General features: G+C 39.4%; 1 long non-coding RNA gene across 1 annotated transcript in view; it reads left to right on the top strand.

The window, feature by feature from the left end:
- Positions 1–440: 440 nt before the first annotated feature.
- The window catches only part of LOC116637446, a 28587-nt gene continuing 5789 nt past the window's right edge, over positions 441–23238 (top strand). The window contains exons 1-2 of the long non-coding RNA XR_004300475.1: positions 441–493; positions 4628–4776. This is a non-coding gene — a long non-coding RNA (uncharacterized LOC116637446). The remainder of the gene's footprint in view (positions 494–4627; positions 4777–23238) is intronic.

Raw genomic sequence — 23238 nt, 5'->3', positions numbered from 1 at the left:
GTATCACTGATTTCCAATTTATCTGACCCTAAACAACTTTCGGAACCCCATTACCAGTTAAATAAGTATTGTACTTACCTATATTCCCAAGGAGGCGCCATCTTTACTAGCCCCGTTATTGGTAAAGCTTTGTTTCGTTAACTATCAACTAGCTGCTCTTCCTGTTATTAATCAGCCTTTTGGAGTCCTGCCAGGCAATGCTGGTTTTGTTTACAAAAGCTCAGCAACAAGTTCAAGCTGGATGTGACTCAGAGAACACATTCTATTTTACCATCTTTTTTTTTTTTAAGATTTTTATTTGTAAGAGAGAGAGTTGGGGGGAGAGAGCACAAAAGGGGGAGTGGCAGGCAGCAGGAGAAGTAAGCTCCCCGCTGAGCAAGGAGCCAGACTTTGGGAATCAATCCTAGGACCCTGGGATCATGACCTGAGCTGAAGGCAGATGCTTAAACGACTGAGCCACCCAGTCATCTCTTCACCATCTATTTAAATACAGGTGAATTAAAGACTGATTCTGTTGAAGACAAGGTTATAGAATGGTTTTCCAAAGTTAGATTCATATAGGCTACCTAACCGTGGTTGGTGGTTTTGTTTGTTGCTGTTTTGTTTTGTTTTGAAGTGAAGAATTGTAAAGGTGCTTTATTGAAAAAACACAGAGGGCTTTTTTGGAAATAGGTTGTGTTTGCAGGAAGAGAAGAACTGGAAGGTAAATGTGTACTCAGAAAGGTCTCTAAAGAATTCAACAGTTGGGGGGCACCTGGGTGGCTCAGTCGGTTAAGTGTCTGCCTTTGGCTCAGGGTCCTGGGATTGAGCCCTGAATCGGGCTGCCTGCTCAGCTGGTTGCCTGCTACTCCTTCTCCCTCTGCTGCTCCCCCTGCCTGTGTGCACACACGCGCTTTCTCGCTCTCTCTCATAAAAAAAAAAAAAAAAAAAAAACTTGAAAAAAAAAGAATTCAACGGTTGGTACTTGGGAATCATCACCGTAACGCAGTACCGCAAATGTCAGCGAAGGGAGTTGGCAATTTGTTGTCCCTCCTTTAAATACATATTAATAGCTCCTATTTCCACGTAACTGCCTCTTGGAAACAACTTCACCTATCTTCTACTTGCCTCTCCACCCTTTTCCTGCCCTTGCGCCAGGCAGGGCTGACCTGTACAGATTGCGTTGATGGATTCCCTCACAGTCCTTGGTATCTCACAGGGTTCAGGCAGTAGGAAGTATCTATAAGAGATAGGAGGCCAGAAGATAGTGAGGTCAAAGTCCATATTCCCCAAGCTGGTGAATTCCATATTCACCCAGGACTAACTGCAGAACCCTCTGTTCAGTTAATCTCTCCAATTCTTCCCTTTGTCCCTTCAGGCCTAGTCGTTAACTGCTAGTCCTTGGGATATTGCATTATCTCTTGTTGGTTTTCCTGAGTCTTGGACTGCACCTCTGTCAATCACCCTTTTATTAATTCTATTCTAAAATTATGCAGTTTCAGAGGACTGTTGAATCTCAGATCTGTACCTCTGAAACAAATAATGCAATATATGTTAAGGAAAAAAAAAAGAAGAAGAAGAAGATAGCAGGAGGGGAAGAATGAAGGGGGGAAATCGGAGGGGTAGACGAACTAAGATGATGGACTCTGAAAAACAAACTGAGGGTTCTAGAGGGGAGGGGGTGGGAGGATGGGTTAGCCTGGTGATGGGTATTGAGGAGGGCACGTTCTGCATGGAGCACTGGGTGTTATGCACAAACAATGAATCATGGAACACTACATCTAAAACTAATGATGTAATGTATGGGGATTAACATAACAATAAAAAATTATGCAGTTTAAGCTTTCCATCTGATTTTTTTTAAGATTTTAAGTAATCTCTACACCTGATGTGAGACTCAAAGCTACAACCCTAAGATCAAGAGTCACACACTCCACCAGCAGCCAGCCAGGTGCCCCCATCCAATTTTTGATTGGACTTTGACCTAATTTGCCTTTGCTGAAACTCCATTATGTTAAGTCATTTGGCCTCTGCTGCTACTTGCCAGATTCTTCCTCTGCTTCTTAGTTCAAAATCAGGGAATCAAGACAGATTGGCTCAATTTATTTTTTGTAGCCAAATCATTATCCATCTTCCTATGGATCATTTGCCCTTTAATAGAGTCCCCATCTAGCCTGGAGGAACAAGTTACTTGGTTCAAAGGAGCCAAAGGAACCCAGGCACCCCCAAAAGATTGGGTTTTTAGGAAGACGTTCTGAGCCATCCTTACCTCCAAGTTAACAGAGCCTTGGGCCCTGTTTATCAGAATAATAGCTTTCATTATGAGCTGAATGCTCAGATAAGTACTTCATACTTCCAATTATCTTTAACCTTCAAGGCAGGGTCAGTGCTAATGTGTGTTTGAAATGCTTTGTACCTTCTTTTCAGTAAATAAGTATCAATCTTAGCTACAGTGAAAATAAAAGTACCTTCAGAAATTTTTGAATTTTTGCTCTATTTTTACTTAACTGTATCATACAAATAGGTAAAAACACTGTGCTCACTATGCAAACATGGGTTCAAAACAAATCTAGGCTACCTTTCAACCAGATTGCTGTTCTTAAGTGGGTTGCTCTCTACTTTTTGGTAGGTTTTAATAGACTAGTGTAACAGAAGTAGAAACTCTAAAAAGAAGTGTCTTGTCTAAGAACTCTCAGCCAATAATAGCTAAGGTTGATATTCTAAACTCTATTGTCACACTATTTAGCCTTCTTTCTTTTACAATAACTTGTAATGACACAAGTAATAGGAAGTAATATTTCATCTTTTTGAAAAATACTATAAAAATAAACTTATAAGCTCAAGGAAGCATAACTTTTTCTTTTCCAGTTTTCAAAGAACAGGACTTTCAAACAATAAGGTTAGTAATCTGTCTGAATTCTTCCTACTATCCAGTTACATTTAATATTAGTATAGCCTTATAAATACTAATGATAAAGGATAGTTGGAAGAAAGGCAGGCAGGGACAAGGACCACCCCACCAAGAGGAAACCACCCTTAAAAAGATTTTACACCACCCTGGAAGGAGCCCTCCACCCTTTTCCACCTGATAGAGATGACAGAAATGATTGGATGACAGGCACAGGTTAATTAGATTAAAACAGCCCTCCAACAAGCCCATAAAAAACCCCTACACTTAGAAACTCTGATGGCAAAAGAAAAAAAAAAAACTCTGATGTCAACCCTCTAGGGTCCCCTCCCGCTTTGGGAGCTTTGTATTCCATCATTCAATAAAATTTACTATCACTCAGTAAACTCTGCTTTGCTGCCCACCGTTCTTCATCTGGCCTACCTCTTCATTCTTCGAAGCGGCGTGACCGAGAACCATGGGCGCTAATGAAGAAGAAATGCTCTAACGCTAGCAAAACAAAGATGAGATCTTTATTTTTTTTTTTAAAGATTTTATTTATTTATTTGACAGAGAGAGAGATAGCGAGAGCAGGAACACAAGCAGGGGGAGTGGGAGAGGGAGAAGCAGGCTTCCTGCCGAGCAGGGAGCCTGATGGGGGACTCGATCCCAGGACCCTGGGATCATGACCTGAGCCGAAGGCAGACGCTTAATGACTGAGCCACCCAGGCGCCCAAAGATGAGATCTTTAAATTCAAGTTCAGATGAACTTCAGTGGTTGACATCAGAAAAAACTAGCTTTCAGGGCACCTGGGTGGCTCAGTCAGTTAAGCGTCTGCCTTTGGCTCAGGTCATGCTCCCAGAGTCCCAGGATTGAGTCCCACATTGGGCTCCCTGCTCATGGGGAGTCAGCTTCTCCCTCTGACCCTCCCCTGTCTCAGGCTTTCTCTCTCTCTCTCTCTCCCTTTCTCAAATAAATAAATAAATAAGATCTTTAAAAAAAAAAAAGAAAAAAGAAGCTATGTATAGAAATTAAGAAAAAGTTCACAGCTTCTTAATACTTGTGGCTTATTTTAATCTGTTGAATAAATGTTCACTGAAAACTAGGCTGGACTCTGGGGATACACTAGTAAACTGGTCAATTTAGGGACTTACACAGAGAAGCAGAATGCATTGTGCAGTGGCTTTCATACCTCATGAGTTGATATGTACAATTGAACCAGAGGTTTTACAAACCACAACTTATCCTTACTAAATGAATACATTCTTATATGATCTATTCTGTTCCATTTCACTTTTTTTAAAAGCACTAAATTAGTTTCATGGCACAGGTACAGACTGTAACCTACAGTTTAAAAAATGACAGTAGCACAATGATTAAAACTAGATTATCTGGGTTCAAATTGATGAGGGAGCAGAAGACTAGCTGAAGACAAAGGGGACTCTTGACTCTCTCACTCTTCTTCCTAAATAGATGTGGGGGCTTCTCCCTCACTCATTTCCTGGGTTAATGGCTATGACTGGAGTCCCTTGGGACAGGGACTTTAAGGAATATTCCCAAGCAGCTGCCGAAACTCCCTTTGTTTCAGGGAAATTCCCTGTCTTCTCTGGCCCCACATGGACTGCCTGTTCCCCTTGTTGGTGGGAAAACATGGTGTCTGTTCCTCTGTTGGAGCTGATGAGCTCTAGAACCTGGAACCCTTTCTCTGCCTTCTGGTGACACTTTGCCTCTTCTGTCTCCCCTCCCCCTTCTTTCTGCAGTACCTTGGGTCCGGCCTGCCTAACTGGCTTCTAGGCCATCCTCGGTGCCTTAGGCACCATGGCTCCTTCTCCCTTCGCTGTCAAGGAGCAAGAAGAGCACCCCCTGGACTTAATACCACCCACTCCAGATTTCCCCACCAGTGTCTCAGGTAAAAATGAAAATGGGGTGAGCCCAGGTGGAATATATTCAGTATTTAAACTAATTTAAGTTTGAAGGTTTAATTAAGATAGACATATCTTTAAAGTTATCAGCACTAAAGGTAAAACTTTTAGTCTATCGAGGTTTGCTGAAGGTCAAATAAACCCATGTTAACTCTGTTGCAGTTTGTTAGCAAAAAGATGACTTAAAATGATAGTTAATTTTGTCTGACTCAAAGTTTTCATGGGTAACTGTTAAGATAGTTTTCAAAGTCTTTGGTAACCTGAAACTTTAAAGTTTTGCTTAGATGATAAATGGGATTAAATTCATTGGACATCTAGGTCTTTTCCAAATAGGATAAAGTGTTAAATCATTGATTACTGATTGTAGGTATACAGGTTTGTGCTTTTGACTACTTATTGCAAGAAACTAATGATATTTTAAGTCTGTTGGCAGACATGCTTTGTGCTTAACTGATTGACATTTGCTATTGAAAAAGTTCTGGTGTAACAGTTCACAATTGGTTCAACTTAGTCTTCACTGGAGACTAAGGTTTCTAAGAATGCAAAATTCTGCTAAATGTAATGAAGACTGTTGAGAATAAGGGAAACAACTCTGTATGTAGAAAAGTAGGAGATATGTAAGAAAGATACACGGAGGTAAATGAAAGTAATTTTGTCCTAAAAAAGATGGTCGGTTGGAGAGGAATGGCTTGACAAAATCTGAATGCAAAGGAAAGTTGTAGAAGGTCTGTGAAGGGAAATCTTTGGAAAGGAATTTTAGGTGTGATCAGGATGGATGAAGATTGAAATGAAGGGATTTTAAAAAGTACACTGGTATAAGATTGAAATTGTCTCTCTGTTCAAAAAACAAAGTTTTCTTGAATTACTGGTCTGCTCTTGGTAAGAATATAAACAAAGGTTTTTTCTCTTTTGGTTGTCCAGAAAACCAGTTTCTATGTTTTGTCATTATCAGGTCTTCGATCACTTGGTTAAAACTTCTCAGTATTAAGGAGCTAAGTTTCGCTAACAACTATAGAACCCTACAGATTTGCCTTTCAAATCTCTTGTCACCTTGGTTAAATAAAAATAATTTTTGTAATGTTCTGTAATCCTGTTTAGGCACGTGCTTAAACTTTCTAAGGTTTCAACAATTTTCACAAGATTTAAATTATAAATGGAAGTCTCTTTAACTCATTAGGCCTTTTTATTTGGTACATTAAGTTATTCCGAAAGTACTGTTAAACAAATGATAAGCCTTAGGTTACATTTGGGTAAATGCTATAACTATTCTAGAGATAATATGTAATTCCTAAAGTTTTAGTGTTTTAATATAAGGTTATCATTTAATATTTTGATTATTGAAGTGTCGTGTGTCACAGAAATAACCAGATTGCCTTGCCAGCCGTGTTGTAACCTCAGCTCTTTAATCATGTCCATTTTTGAGTCTTGTCATTTATAGTTATTGTTCCATCTTCAAGGAGATTCATAAAAAGGACTTTCAGGACAAATACAGGTATTCGATATCTTTAAGATTAAAACTGAAATGGGTAAGAATTTCCAGAACTAACTAAAGCTGCATTCAAATTAAACAAGAATTAGTAACATGGGACTAAATGAACTAAAAAGATGATTGTAGTTTTGTGACTCTTGTTTGGAACATTGCTGGTTCTTTAATGTTTGCTCTCCCAGATTAGGGAAACTTCCTCTCAAGATATCTATGGCTTACAAAAGTATGATAAAATATTCATTTGTAAACAAATTGACGCATTTAACTTCTATCCGAACTTTCTGAAATTCAAATAAGTATTCTTCCATGGCAATCATAGTCATTTGCATAAATTCAATAAGAATCTGTTCTTGTAACAGGACACCATTGGAAACTTTGGTTATTTTACCAAGGCTTTAACTGGAATGCCATATTTGAGAGAGGCATGCGTAGACTCAAGTACGACCAGACAGCTTTGAGGAACTAGGGTTGACTTAATGAAAGAGCCATAAAGCCCTTTGGAAATGTTGGCCTGATACCTTACAGAGTTCCCAGCTGCCTCACCAGGTGAGTGAAGAATGTCAATTCCTGGCAGGTACAGGAACCTCAGGATATACTGGGGACCTCATGAAGAGGAATCTCCCCACATCCACAGGTATTACAGGCATGTCTGATGGCAAGTACTTGGCTTGGCTTCCAGCCTGGAGAGGCTACTAAAAGTTCAATCTAGAGATTCCTTATAAAAGTTCCAGCAAAGCAGATTCTAAAAGATCTATATGATCAATCACTATTCTTGCCGAGCTTATATAAATAATTAGGCCAAGTTTGTTAAAATTAGTACTTGTTTTGCAAACATTAGTATTGATTTGGCTGACTCTGAAAATGAGGGTTATTTTAGAGAGAAATTATGTTTCAATAACCCACCTTTGTGGATGTTAAATCCTAGTTTTGATTGTCCTGAAATGTTGTTTGCTTAAGCTAGACAACTTGAGGTAAACTTCAGAGAAATAGCTTTTCTATTTCCACACAGTAGCTCATGTATAGGCAGTCTTCTTGCTTGTTATTCTGTGGGGATAACAGGACCCCATGGGCGTATGGTTATTTAGGATTAATTCCCCAATGGTTATATAACTTAACTAACACCCTGACCAATTCTGTGTGGCTGGGATGATGAAAATTTTCCTTAAAAGCCAGAGTATACCCCACTCCATAGCGTTAACTATGGACTTATGGAGATAATGGATGACCCCACTTTCTTTATGATTGGACTGGATGATGTACTTGAGGATGCCCTTATTTCTTGAGTTTTCTCCTACTTGTTTTCTCCTACTTGCCAGTGATTACTTGTAATTAGGATATTGATGCTTTACCTCAAACAAAGAGGTCTTCTTGATGGTATTATCCCGTAGTCATATTTATCCTAAAAGCCACCTCTATTGAGGTACAATTGCAAACAAAAGATTTAGCCAAGCATACAACAGTCCTCTTGGTAGGAGCTGCAAAACTCACTATGGGACAGTCCTTGACTGCAATGACTTCACATCAGGTCCAGAGTGTCTTAGAGACCAACGGCCACCAATAGATGATAGGAGGCTGACTTATTAAATACTAGGTTATGCTTATAGATATGTCTGAAATATACTTAAAGCCTGTCAGACTTTAAACCCGGCTACCCTAATGCCTGGACCTGACCACTGTACTTCTATAGAGCATAATTATTCAGAGATTATTGATCTAGTTTATTCTAGTCGACCAGATTTAAGATGCCCCTATTAAAAAAGGAGATGACAGTTGGTTTACCAATGGCAATAGTTTCATGGAAAAGAGGGGTAAGAAAAGCTGGGTATGCTATAGTGCTCACTTGTGCTTGGCAATTGCCAAAGCCTTAAAAATTAATATTTATACTGACTAGTCCTATATGCCCATGGAGCAATTTAAAGAAAAGGGGATTATTATCAAGCCATAACTCCCCAATCAAATATGGGCCTGAAATTATTATATAAATTCAAAGGATGGACCTCCAGAACTTGAGTAGCCCTTGAAATCCTGACTGTACTTTAAGGAGGCCCAGTATTGGATGGGTGGCTCCTGACTGGAACCCAATGGCTCTATGACCCTTAACTTGTGTCCACAGCTTCCCCCAGGCTGGATAGGCCACTGTACTCTGGGTTTGGCCTGGATACATGGATGCATTATTAAAATCATTACCAACCCAGCTAACCTTCCAAATTTAAAACAACGGTGGACATGTTCTGTGTCTCATTGGTATGACCACCTAACATCCATCTTTTTTACCTCTTTGAGACTGGAGGATGTTGTTTGGCACATGGAAGCTCTTAGTACATGGTCAAAGCCCTAAATGACACTCAATACAGCATTTCTCTATTAAATACTAAAGTAATACAAATGTGTGACGCAGTTTTACAAAACTTGCGCTATAATAAAAACAGAATGCTGTGTATACATTCTAGATTACCACAAATATTTCTAGGTTTTTAACTGACATGAATACTCAAATTGGTGCTTTAAATGATCTCTCTTTCCTTTAGTGATTGCTTTAAACTCCTCAACTGGAGGAAAATTATTGAAGATCAATTATCAAAGGTCTTTTATTCAGATTTCTCTTTCTTATTAAAATATTAACGTTATTTTGTTGTCATTTCTGGTGTCTCCCTGCCTCATGCCAAGACTCCTTCACTGCCATAACTTCTAGCTGACAGATGATCCCTTCTATTCAAGGAGGTTCATACATGTTGACCACGTTGGATTCAGCCACCTCCCCTTTTGTAACTCCCCTATATGTTCTCCAAGTGACCAGTATTGACCCATAGGCAGGGACATCTCTATGCCCCTACTCAGCAGGAAGAAGTTACAGAACATGAGACCTTCCACCTCAACAACCTTGAAGATTTAAGGGTCAAAATTGTTCAGGGGGGAAATGATGAGGGAGCAGAAGACTAGCTGAAGACGAAGCATAAGCTTATACCCTGCAACCTCCCCCTACCCCCCACTCTTGGGTAGGACATGAGTGACATTCTTCCAGGAATCTCCCAACTGTCTTAATACCTTGCTGGAGGGGAAAACAACCTTAACTTGACAATGGCAAGGCCTTGGATATCTTGTAGGTGTCTTGTAGGTTGGTCCTCTGTAGCGTATGAGTGTTCTTTTGAAGCCGCCCTTTTCCTTACTTCCCCCAGCTCCTGAGTATATGATCACCACTCCTCGAGACCCCAGTGCAGCAGCTCTTTCTGCCCAGGGGTCCTGTCCCCGTGCTTTAATAAAACCACCATTTTGCACCAAAGATGTCTCAAGAATTCTTTCTTGGTCATAGGCTCCAGCTCTGGACCTCACCCCACCGAACCTCACCTGTATTCCGAAACCACATCAAAATGACAGCTCTGCCACTTCCAACACTAAAAGGGCAAATTACTTAACCTCTCTGTGATTTAGTTTCCCCATCTATAAAACATGAATAATAATTATACCTACTTTGTATGGTTGTTGTGAGAATGAAAAGTGTTAGTTTATTTAAAACTCATTGAGTGGTGCCTGGCAAATACTACAAGCCATCGTTATTGTTATTATTACTATTATTTTTATTTTATTAGAGACTAACAAAAAACAGACTCAGTAACGACAGATTGTTGATAACTGTTATGAAGAAAACAAATCAAGGTAAAATTTAAAGTGAGAATTAAAGGATGAAAATAAACAAGTTATGGGGCAAGTATTCTGTTAAGATGAATGTGATATAGTTTTTGAATATAGGTGAGGTTTGGTGAGGTGAGGTCTGGAGCCAAGGCCAAGAAAGAATTCTTGAGACACCTTTGGTGCAAAATGGTGTTTTATTAAAGCACGGGGACAGGACCCAAGAGCAGAAAGAGCTGCTGCACCAGGGTTCGGAGGGGTGACTGATTATATACTTGGGAGTTGGTGGTAAGGAAAAGGGAGGTTTTCAAAAGAATTTTTGTATGCTAAAGAGGACCTACAAGATATTGGAGGCCTTGCCCTTGTCAAGTTAAGGTTGTTTTTCCCTCTGGTAAAGCATTAACATTAAGGCAGTTGGGAGTTTCTTTCTGGAAGTTAGGTTATTGATAATGCTTTTTTCTTGTAAATCATGAAGACATTTTGTAAACCGAGGGAGACTCAGGTCTTGCTGGACTATAATCTCTATAAGTCAACTATTTGTTTTTTCCTTCCCTTAGCTTTAGGACAGCCGGAGTGCCTGAGGAACATCACACAGATCCCACCTGGGAGTTGGAGGTGGGGGCCGTTGGAGGGTGTCAGCTTGTGCTTTGTCCTCAGCTTGCCTTCTGCTCCCTCATCGGATGGAGCTTCCTGTTAAAGGATTGAAAGAAGACAAAGCTGGGGTGTGTGTGGTTACCAAGGCCTGGAAAGAGGCCTGTAGCTAGCACATAAACAAAGCATGCCTAGGGATGAGGCTGATAGTCTAAGGCAGACCTGCAGGGGCTTCTAGATTATGGCAGAGTTTGAATTTTATTCTCAGATCAATAGGAAGCCACTGAAAAGTTTTAATAAATAATTCCCCTGTTGCTGCAATATGGAGAATGAAGGGGGGTAGTCAGTGGCAAAATCCAAAATGTGAAAAACCAAGAAGCTGTTGTGGTCCTCCAGGATTGAGGTGATGAAGGTCTGCACTGAAGTAGTGGTTCTACAATATGGCAATAGAGTGACTTAAGATTCATTTTGGAAATTAACAGAATTTGCTGATCTAATAGATGTGGGAAATAAAGAAGTCAAGTTCTAAATTTCTACCTAGGATAACTGAGATAGGGGTTGAGATAGGGGTGTGGGTATAGGATCTTTGCCCCATCTTCTTAGTATGTAATGAAGTAGGAGAAAAATTGGAGAATTAACAGCAAGTGGTACACCCTAAGTATAAAATCTGAGAGACTAAAAATGTAAGGAATAAACTTATGAAAATCATGTTCCACCTCATTAGAAATCAGGGAAATGCAAATTAAAACCACAATGAGAAAACTCATCAGAATGGCTTAAAAAAAAAAAAGTCGACACTACCAAAATTGTTGATGAGGATGGGGATTAATGGGAACTCTTATACATTTGTAATATAAATTGTACAGCCAGTTTGGGAAACTGTTTGGCAGTATTTACTATAGTTGAACATGAAAACATCTCTGACCCAGCCATTTTATTCCTAGTTATATGTATATACCCAACCGTAATGTGTGCACACATGCACCAAAAGACATGAGCGAGATGTTCATAGCAGCATTCTTTATAATAACTCTTAACTGGAAATAACCTAAGTGTCCATCAACAGTAGAATATATAAATAGTGGCATAGTTATACAATGAAATACTATATGGTTTTGAAAAATGAAGAAACTACAGATATAAGCAACAATATGATGACTATCATAGACATAATGTTAAACTGTTAGACAAAAAAGATGGAGGACATAAACCAATACACTGATTTATATGAAGCTAACTTTGCATAAAGTTCAAAAAGAACAAAAATCATAGTGTTAAAAGTCAGGATAGTAATTACCCTTGGGAAGAAGGAGGGAGTTAAGAAAAAAAAAGTGTGGGCCACCTGGGTGGCTCAGTCAGTTAAGCGTCCAACTCTTGATTTCCGCTTGGGTCATGATAATCAGGGTACTGGGATCGACTCTTGCATCGGGCTTCTTGCTCAGCAGGGAGCCTGCTTCTCCCTCACCCTCTGCCTGCCGCTCCCCCTGCTTGGATGCACGCGTACGTGCTCTCTCTCTCTCTGACAAATAAAAAAAAAAATTGCCTGTAGATAAAGGATATGTAGATCAGTGAAGACCAGAATCTAATTCATTTAATAGTAACATTATTCATTGAAGAACAGTAACTTGTATTTTATATTTAATGCATCAATTTCTGTAAGTTCATCATTGAAGAGAAGATATATTCTTTTATTTTCTCGTTTAGTTTTCAAACATAAACAGAAGTAGAGAGGATATTGTAATGAATTCTCATTTACCTATCATCCAACTTTAACAATTAACCACATTGCCATTTCTGTTTCATTTATATACACCCCTGTATTGGTTTTCTATTGCTGCCATAACAAATTCCTACAAATTTAGTGATTTTAAGCAACACAAATTTATTATTTTACAGTTCTGTAGGTTAGAAGTCCAACATGGGTTTCATTGGGCTAAAATCAAGGTTTGTCAGGGCTGCATTCCTTTATGTAGCCTCTAGGAAGGGAATCCATTTTTTTTGTTTGTTCTAACTTCTAGAGCCTGCCCACATACCTTGGGGGGAGGTCCCTTCCTGCATCTTCAAGGCCAGCAATGGTAGGTTAAGTCCTTCTCACATCACATCCCTCTGACCTCCTCTATAGTCAGATCTCCCTTTGCCTCTCTCTTAAGCCTCCCTCTTCCACTTTGAAGGACTCATACCATTAGATTGGAACCATCTGTAACCTGTAATCCAGGATAATCTCCCCATCTCAAGATCCTTAATGTAATCACATCTACAAAATCCCTTTTGCCTTTTAAGGTAACACATTCGCCAGTTCAAAAGATTACATCTTTAGGGAACTGTTATTTTCTGCCTACTACAACTTCCAAACACACACACACACACACACACACGTTATTGTTTTTTCCTGGAATATTTTAAAGTAAATCCTAGACATCATAAAATTTTCCTATAAATACTTAAGTATGTATCTGTTTCTTCTTTGTTTTCAGTCTAGCTTCTGACTCCATACTCAACCATATCATTAAAAGTACCAATGACCTATGACCTACATATTAATAAACCCATAGGATGATTTTCAGTCTTCATCTTTCTTTTCCTCCAGCTTCATTTATCAAAATTAAGTACTCAATGATAGCTAATAATTAGAATACGCACACACACACACATATAAATAGTAGACACTAAGTGCTTTGCATATGTTAACTCATTTAATCCTCAAAACAGCGATATAAAATAGAGATGGTTATTTCCTCCACTTTCAGATGAGAACACTGAGACAAAGTGGAAAAATGGCTTGTCCAGGATCATACAGTTAGAAAGTGCCAGAATAAAAATTTAAACCCAACCAATCTTGCTCTGTAGTTCTCTGTAGTTCATTTAACCACTATACTATACTGCTTTTCCTTTTCCTTAAACTTGTTCAGCAATACTAAAAAGTAGCTTGTGGTAATTTGTTTTTCAATCCAATTAATCTGTGTAAATGGTAAATACAAATTGTACAATATTGTTTATAGTATTTAATGGAAAAAAAGCTCTCCCTTACTGAGTCCTAATCCCTAAAGTCAGCATCTTTGACCTGCCACTATAAAACATAAAGATTTAACACACTCACATGAGCCCATCCTCCGTTCCCTTTCTATTTTTGATGTTTGTGGGTTTTTTTCTATTGTTTACTTTAAATAACATACTTGAATGTTTACTTGAATATTCTATCAATTTTATTTTTTATTTTTTTAAAAGATTTTATTTATTTATCAGAGAGAGAGCACACACAAGCAGGGGGAGCGGCAAGCAGAGGGAGAAGCAGGCTCCCTGTTGAGCAAGGAGCCCGCCTTGGGACTCGATCCCAGGACTCCGGGATCATGACCTGAGCAGAAGGCAGACACTTAACTGACTGAGCCACCCAGGCGTCCCACTATTCTATCAATTGTATTTATTTTTTTATTTTTTAAAGATTGTATTTATTTGTCAGAGAGAGAGAGCACACGCAGGGGGAGCGGCAGGCAGAGAGAGAAGCAGGCTGCCACTGAGCAGGGAGCCTGATGTTGGACTGGATCCCAGGACCCTAGGATCATGACCTGAGCCAAAAGAGGCAGACACTTAACCGACTGAGTCACCCAGGCATCCCTATTCTATCAGTTTTAAATAGAATCTCTTATATCCTCACTCTGTAGAGTGAGAATATATGACCTAACCCTTTGTTCTATCTTCCAATTTTTGTTTTCTTTATATTAAGATCTTAACCTTCTTTATTGTGAAATAAAGCATACACAGAAAAGTGCCCCCCCAAGTAAAAACCCACAAATGTACAAGTTAATGGGTAAAGTGAACAACCATGTAATGGCTACCCCAGTTAAGAATTAGAACCCCCAAGGGTGCTTGGGTGGCTCAGTCGGTTGGGCGTCTAACTCTTGATTTTGGCTCAGGTGGTGATCTTGGGATCATGGGAGCAAGCCCCACATGGGGCTCTGCACTCTGAGGGTTGTCTGCATGAGATTCTTTCTTTCTGCCTCTGCCGCTCTCCCCACTTGTGTGCACAAGCACGTTATTTCTCTCTCTCAAATAAATAAATCTTTAAAAAAAAATTAGAACCCCCATGTGTCCCTTCCTATACACAACACTTTCCCCCCTCCCCTTAAGGAGGAAATCACTTTCTTACTTTTCTTTATGGTTTATCACCTAATAATGTATCCCATAGATTTGCCTAGTTTTTTTAAACTATATACAAATGAAATCATACTATAAGTAGTGTATCATTTTGAATTTCTGAATAATAGAGTATGATGTCTTAATTCATTCTAGATATTGCCAAACCATTTTCCAAACTTTTATACTAATTTACACTTCCATTGGCAGTGTTTGAGAGTATGACATATTATGGACGATATTTCTTCCTTTCATTTACATTGTGAAAAGTGATCATTGTATCTATTATGTAACCATAATGTGCTTCTTTATGCTTCGTTCATAGATTCATTCTAAAATTTAAGAATCCATAAACAGCTTTATTTTATGAGTGTGTAGATATTCTTCACTGCAGAACAATATGGTGTGCTAGCATTGCATTTCCTTCTGTATGGTTTCAGTGTCATTATCCCCTAGAAACAAGATCAAATGGATTCATATTTCAGATTCCATCAGTATAAGATAATAAATTCGCACTACTTTTGAGTGAGATTCATATATACATAGCTACTGATTTTTGTGGTACAGTTTCTGTTTTTCCAAGAGTTCCTGATTGTTCCTTTTCTCCGTGCCTTCATGATATCACATTCTCATTGTTTAATTCCTGCCTTTCTAGCCACTTCTCAGTCTACCTCTTTAATTCTTCTTTGTCTAAACATTAATTGTTGGTAGAGATACCCGAGACTATTTCTTAGGTTAGCAGATTTCCAAACTGTGCTCCCTAAACCCTTAGAATGTTGGACACTCTTTTAGAGAATCTTTAAGGTCGAGGTCAAAACTATTTTCATAGTAATATTAAGATATTATTTGCCTTTTCCCTTGTTGCTATCTGTATGGATGGCACAAAAGCAATGGTGGATAAATCTGCTGGCCACTCAGCACAAATCAACCCAATGACACCAAACCATACTAGCAGTCATTGTATTCTTCTGCCACATACTCGTAGTGAAAAAAACAAACATTGCAAATTTCACCTAAGAATGTCCTTGGTGGAGCAGTAAAAATTATTAATGCGATTGAAGCTTAAGCATGTGAGTCTTTTAATATTCTGTGTGATGAAATAGGAAGTATACATAACTCATTCCTGCTGTATATTAAAGTATGATGGTTGTCTTGAAGAAAAGCACTGAGATTGAGTTGTAAGTGGACTAGCTCCTTTTATCATGGAACCCATTTGTACTTGAAAGAACACCTGACACCAGACTAGGTTTATTCATGCTTAGATAATTTGGCAGACATTTTCCTAGAAATGAATGAAGTGAACCTGTCATGTCAATGGAAACAACTGATGATATTTGTTGCCAGTGATAAAATTCAAGCTATCAAGAGAAAATTGGAATTTGGAAAACATGTAACTACAGCATGAGCTCAACAGCTTCCCATGGTTAGAGACTTTTTACTGATGAGATCAGTAGTGATTTCAATAATATATCTTTTGATGTTGTGTAAATGAGGGGTGTCAATATTTGGAAGTTCTGAATAACTAAGCCAATTATTTTTTCAAATGACTAAAAACATTACCAAGTCGTACATTGGTAAGACAAAGGGTAAGAAAGACTATTGGCTTTCTTTTTCTGACTTAAAATGTTTTCACTATTATTACATAGTCCTTAAATATGAGCAGCCATATTTATTACTATTTAACTGTTTGATTCCAAGACAATAAGCACAAGTGAAAATATATTACTTAGAAAATAATTCAGGGTTTCATGGATATTCTGGATCAGGACTTGGCAAACTATGGCCCATAGGCCAAATCCTGACCACCACCTACTTTTATACAGGTGCAAGCTAAGAATGGTTTTTACATTTTTTAGTGGTTAGAAGGACGTATTTTTTGTGACACATAAAAGCTATATGAAGTTTGAATTTCAGTTCCATAAATAACTTTTATTGGAATACAGCATGCTCATTCGTTTACATATTGTCTGTGGCCGCTTTTCCACCACAAAGGCAGAGTTGAGTCGCTGTGAGAAAAACCATATGTGGTGCTGTCATCACTTTGTACTATTGCTAAAAGGCAAATATCAAGAGAGGGATCTAATAAAATTCCATAAATGTTTTCCAAATGGTGATGAATATGTTTAATTAAAAGCTTTTGCGTATAAACGCAGTACCTATCTGTATGAAAAGACATTTTCAAAGTTGAAATATATAAAATCTCATTACAGGTCAGCATTAATAGATGAGTATTTGGAACAGATTTTTTTTTAAATTTTTTTAAGATTTTATTTATTTATTTGAGAGAGAGAGAATGAGAGAGAGCATGAGAGGGAGGAGGACCAGAGGGAGAAGCAGACTCCCTGCTGAGCAGGGAGCCCGATGCGGGACTTGATCCCAGGACTCCAGGATCATGCACTGAGCCGGAAGGCAGTCGATTAACCAACTCAGCCACCCAGGTGCCCTGGAACAGATTTTTTTTTTTTTTAAGATTTTATTTATTTGAGAGAGAGAGTGAAAGAGCATAAGCAGGGGGAGCAGCAGAAGGAGAGGGAGAAGCAGGCTCCCTGCCCAGCAGGGAGCCCGATGTGGGACTCGATCCCAGGACCCTGGGATCATGACCTGAGCCGAAGGCAGATGCCCAACCATCTGAGCCACCCAGGCACCCTTGGAACAGCTTTTGATGACAGGTCTAGAGTGTTTTCTGACACTAGCCACCAACAATCCATTAGTTCTCTAATTGTCCTACAATTCAATTCAGTTCTGACACTAACTACCCAGAGTTAGTGTCCAACGTCACAAGTTAAAGGACTCATTCCCACAAGTCTGCCCTCACTTCAGACATCAGCCACAAGTAGGGTACCCAGGCCATCCACACTTTTGCCCATCCAACTACAAATCAGTCACCACACCCCCTCCTTAGGTTTGAGAAGTTGCTAGAATGGTTCACAGAACTCAGAGAAACACTTTATTTATGCTTACTAGTTTGTTATAAAGGATACAAATACAACTCAGGAACAGCCAGATGAAAAAAATGCACAGGATAAAGTATGGGGGAGGAGGTACTCAGAGCTTCCATGCCCCCTCTGGGCATGTCACCCTGCCAGCACCTCAGTGTATTTGTAGAAGCTCTCTGAATCCCACCACTTGGGAGTTTCTCTGGAGGTTTCATTACTTAGGCATAATTGATTAAGCCATTGGTCATTGGTGATTAACTCAACTTCCAGCCCCCCCATTGTAGTGACTACAATAACAGCCATACAAGCAATGTACACGTTGCCAAGGTAACCTGCAAGACCACTATGTTTATCAGCCAAAACAGGGGAGTCCTTGACCCTTCAGACCTCAACTTGCTCACCAATTTCGGAGGGAGAATGGGAGACATGGGATGACAGAGGTTCTTCTTGGGGTGTTGAGCCTAGAGGCGTGAAGAGGACTCAAACAGGGAGCAAAAGGACAGGCCTCGCAGGAACAGCAACTGCACAAAAGCGTGCCCCCTCTTCTTGAAGGATTTCTCAGGGCAAGAAGCAAGGACATGACCAGGCCACCAGTCTGGCCGTAGGTCATCTGTAAAAGTAAAAATGTGTATCTAAGCTGGGGCCACACTGCTATGTGGAGCCTTGCTTATCCCTGCAGGCTTTGCACTGAATTGACTCTCTTTCAGGAATTGGAAACATGAGCTTTCTAGCCAGAAAACTAGAAAGCATCTTTATTTTTTTTTTTAAAGATTTTATTTATTTATTTTAGAGAGAGAGAATGAGAGAGAGCACATGAGAGGGGTTAGGGTCAGAGGGAGAAGCAGACTCCCTGCCGAGCAGGGAGCCCGATTCGGGACTCGATCCAGGGACTCCAGGATCATGACCTGAGCCGAAGGCAGTCGATTAACCAACTCAGCCACCCAGGCGCCCTTGAAAGCATCTTTAGAGGCACAAACCAACAATACTTCTGCAGCCAGAACTTCAGACTTTAGAGGAAATGTCTCAATTGCTGCCTTCTGAGCCTGTCCCTGAGAGGGATTTCTTTCCTACCGCTCCTCCTTTGACTAGATGAGTGGCAAAATTGAGTTGCATGAGAATAGAAGTTACAGGAGGCAAGAGCTTCAGTGCCTTGCTTACCAAGAGGATTTGGAGACAGACTGTCCAGCTGTCTTCTTTTTTTTTAAGATTTTATTTATTTATTTGACAGAGAGAGAGACACAGTGAGAAACACAAGCGGGAGAGTGGGAGAGGGAGAAGCAGGCTTCCCGCTGTGCAGGGAGCCCGATGTGGGGCTCGATCCCAGTACCCTGGGATCAAAGACTGAGCCACCCAGGCGCCCCCAGCTGTCTTCTATTAAGCTAGATAGTGAAATGATTTACAAAACTAAAATAATGCACTATTCACTAAAAAAAAAAATTTTTGTATTGAAAAAGTTATTTTTCATTAAAAAATTTATTTGCATTAACATTTGTGGGTAAGCAAGGTAGAATGAGATCATACTGGAATAGAGTGGGCCCAGATCCAGTAACTGGTATCCTTATAAGAAGAAGGAAATTTGGATGCAGATACAGAAATGAGAATGCCACATGAAGGAAGCAGAGATGCTTTCACAAGCCAAGGGGCAGCAAGGATTCTCCTTCCACCAGGAGAGGGGCGTGGAATAGCTCCTTCCCTAGAGACTTCAGAAGGGACACGGCCTTGTAGACACCTTAATTTTGGACTTCTAGCCTCCAGAACTGTCAGAGAATTTCTTTTGTTTAAAGTCACCAGTTTGTGGTGCTTTTTTACCAGCAGCCCTAGGAATCTAATACAACATGTAATGGATTTATTATTATTGTTAAGTTAAAAGTATAAAAATACTAAATTTTAATTTAATGTGTTAATATTGATAAATATAATACTCATAAACAAAAGCTCTTTAGGGTCGGGGCGCCTGGGTGGCTCAGTCATTAAGCGTCTGCCTTCAGAGTGGGTCGTGGTCTCAGGGTCCTGGGATCGAGCCCTGCATCGGGCTCCCTGCTCAACAGGAAGCCTACTTCTCCCTCTCCCACTCCCCCTGCTTGTGTTCCCTCTCTCACTGTGTCTCTCTCTGTCAAATAAATAAATTAAAAAAAAAATCTTTAAACAAAAAAGGTCTTCAAGTTTTAAAAGTACAAACAGTTCTGAGACCAAAAAGTTTGAGAAATACTGTCCTATGTCCTTTTCCTTCCCTAGACTCCTCAAAATCTTAACTATGCCTGTATTTCATCTACCATATAAACACCAGTGATTGCAAGTTTCTTTCTTTTTTTTTTTAAGGCTTTATTTATTTGAGATAGAGAGTGGGAACACGAGCTCGGAGACAGAGAAGCATGCTCCCCACTGAGCAGGGAGCCCGATGCGGGGCTCAATCCCAGGACCCCGGGATCATGACCTGAGCCGAAGGCAGCCGCTTAACCGATTGAGCCACCCAGGTGCCCCAACAAGTAATTTATTTACTTATGATTAGTATTTGTTCTTTAACTAATGAGCTGTCTGCTTCACATATTTCAGGATTGCTCTATTATCAAAATCCTTTACCAGTCTCAAAATTCTTTCAATTCCTTGGGAGTACAAAGAACATTCTCAGGGTCATAACATTTTCCTTTGTAAATATGTATCTTTTTGCTAAGATTTTTCTTAGTATTATATACTGCTATGCAACCAATTCTGCAAGTTTCTTTTTTTTTATCTTAAAATATTAGATTGGTTTGTCCTGGTTTTAGGGAAGCTTTTTAAAAACGAATACATCAGTTTATTTCTCTATTTTATTCACTTTCCAATATGTCTGAGTTTTACCTGCTTTAGAAGACAGGTGGCTGAAAACGGGGCAGATGAGCTATATTGTGGGAAAAGGCCTTGCCACCTTTTTATAGGAGGAATATTTATCAGAATTCCAGACTGGATGCTAAAATAATAAATACTTGAAGATGTGTTACATCTGCAACATTGAAAGTATACTTTCCAGTTTGGCAAAAGATTTGGCACTGAAGAAATATTTAGGTATTTTGGACTAGTCATCCCACTCCTAGAAATTTATCATAAGCCATTAAACACAAAGAAAACAAAAATGACAGCATTTGTCTTTTTTATGTTTGTTTGAAATAACACATGCTGGGCACCTGGGTGGCTCAATTGGTTAAGCGTCTGCCTTCTGCTCAGGGCATGATCCCAGAGTGCCAGGATCAAGCCCCTCATCGGGCTCCCTGCTCAGTGGGGAGTCTGCTTCTCTCTCTGCCCCTCACCCTGCTTGTGCTCTCCCTCTCTTCTCTCTTTCTCAAATAAATAAATAAAATCTTAAAAAAAAATCAGTTTATGTAGGGTGTTAAAAAGTTTGGGAAATAGTGGTGATGGTTGCACAACATTGTGAATGTAATGCCTCTGATTTGCTCATTTAAAAGTGGTTAAAATTGCAAGTTTTATGTTTTATAGTTTTACCACAATTTAAAAAATTAATAATGTAATATACTCAAAACTCTAATATCATATACTTTATTTTTTTTAAAAGATTTTATTTATTTATTTATTTGACAGAGAGAGACACAGCGAGAGAGGGAACACAAGCAGGGGGAGTAGGAGAGGGAGAAGCAGGCTTCCTGCTGAGCAGGGAGCCCGATGCGGGGCTCGATCCCAGGACCCCGGGATCATGACCTGAGCCGAAGGCAGACGCTTAATGACTGAGCCACCCAGGCGCCCCTAATATCATATACTTTAAATCAATGAATTGTATGATGTCTAAATTATATTTTAATAAAGCTCTTAAAAAATCAGTCTATGTATAGAGCTAAGCCAGAAATTTCTGTAGAAGTCAAGTTAAAGGGAACTGGTCTAGTCCCTTGAAAACTGTCTTAAGCATCCTATTGGACTGCTTTGTCTCTGGTACTCAGTAAATATTTTTTAAGTGAATCAATAAACAAATGAACAAATAAGTGGACTTAAATGCAATATATGTAAATCTGTCTATCTGGTGTCTGGCTATGAGGTTGCAAGTTTGGATTTGCGAATGTGATAATCACTGTGGTCCCTGTCCTCTTAAAATATAGTCATAACTCTCATATACCGTTCTTTGTTTTACAAATACTTTTAAAAAGAAACGTGCATTTGGTGAATCTTTTCCTTGTCTATTCTGATGAATTCAGTCCAAGGAGAGACGTGATTGCCTACCTTCTGATATGAAAACCTGAAGACCTGGTAGGTGTCACAACACAAAGAAAATTACTAGACTAGCCCCCAGAATCTCCATTCATTTTGGAGATACAAAAGAGTGAATTAAAGACATGACCCTACAGCAGAAATAAGAGCAAACCCCAGAGTCCTGATGATACAGTTCTGCAAGCGACAGCAAACCTATCTCTTCTCAAGGTAGATTTTATTACTTAAAAGGGCTTCCCATTACAGCTCTCAAATTACCAATTTATTTTCTCCTACTTTATAATCTAAGACAACATTGGTATAAAATGACATTTAGAAAGAAGCCAGTGAAGTAATAAGTGTACAAACATATTTATAGTTCCAAGTAAAAAATAAATTTGCATTGCATATTATCACTGTCTATCAATTAGCCAATTGTTTTTTGAGGAGTTGTTGATGTGGGAAACAAAGGCAGAAGAAAAATTAGTAAATTTCCTTACTATCTACAGCCCCAATTGACAAGTTCTTAAAACAGGCAGAGTGACATTCCTGTAGGGACTCAACTGCCTCAATGCTGCTACTTGGCTAAGGGCAAGAGGTAGTCTTAGCCCAACCCCCAGGATCCTGTAAGTCTCCTTTAACATATAAAAATTCCTTTGGAAACTTCCTTTATCTCTACCCACCCCCCCACCCCCCAAGATACATGTTAGCAATCATCCCCCAAGCATATGACCCATGGATACACATCTGAAGGGTCTCATTACTGAATTTTTACTAAACAGTAAGAAATGACCTTTCCTAACAATAGCAAGCCCCCTCAGGATCCTGGAAACCTTGTTTCCAAAATACCTGGGAGGCTTACACTATCCCTAACCCCCTCCCAACTTGAAAGTCTATAATGGGCCGCTCCTCATGACCCCAGTGCAGCTCTTTCTGCCCACAGGTCCTGTCCCCGTGCTTTAATAAAACCACCTTTTTGCACCAGACATCTCAAGAATTCTTTCTTGGCCGTTGGCTTTGAACCCTAGGGTCTTTCCTACGTCATTGTGACTTGGGGAAAGGATGCTTAGCAGGTCAAATTGTTGGTGTAGGTTTACAGTTGAACTTGAGTAAAAACTCAGCAGGATCAGTAATTGTCTTCTGCCTGAGTGTAAGGACTTAAAGTCAGATGTCATCTACAGGGCAAGGGAAATGGATCAAAGGTTTGAGTTGGTAACAAGTGTCTCTAAAACATACAATAATAAAGGCAACTACTTTGTTGACTGAGATGGATGGAAAAGTCGAGGAGTAACTGCTCTGGAAATGAAAGGAATGATTTCTAAAGACATGCTTTAACTTTTCAAAGAGCCATCATGCATTTTTAAAAGCAATTTCAGAAGGTTAAGAAGGGAAGATGTAATCTTTATGGTTGAAGAAAATACAGGGAAGAGGTTAGCATTTCTTTGCTCATACTTGTCTCTGCTTTAAGTTGCCAAGATGAGTTAACGTTTAAGATTTAAAGAAGCTCC

Source organism: Phoca vitulina, unplaced genomic scaffold (assembly GCF_004348235.1).
Source record: "Phoca vitulina isolate PV1807 unplaced genomic scaffold, GSC_HSeal_1.0 scaffold14, whole genome shotgun sequence".
Taxonomy (NCBI): Eukaryota; Metazoa; Chordata; class Mammalia; order Carnivora; family Phocidae; genus Phoca; species Phoca vitulina.
This window is presented reverse-complemented; position numbering and strand designations above follow the sequence as displayed.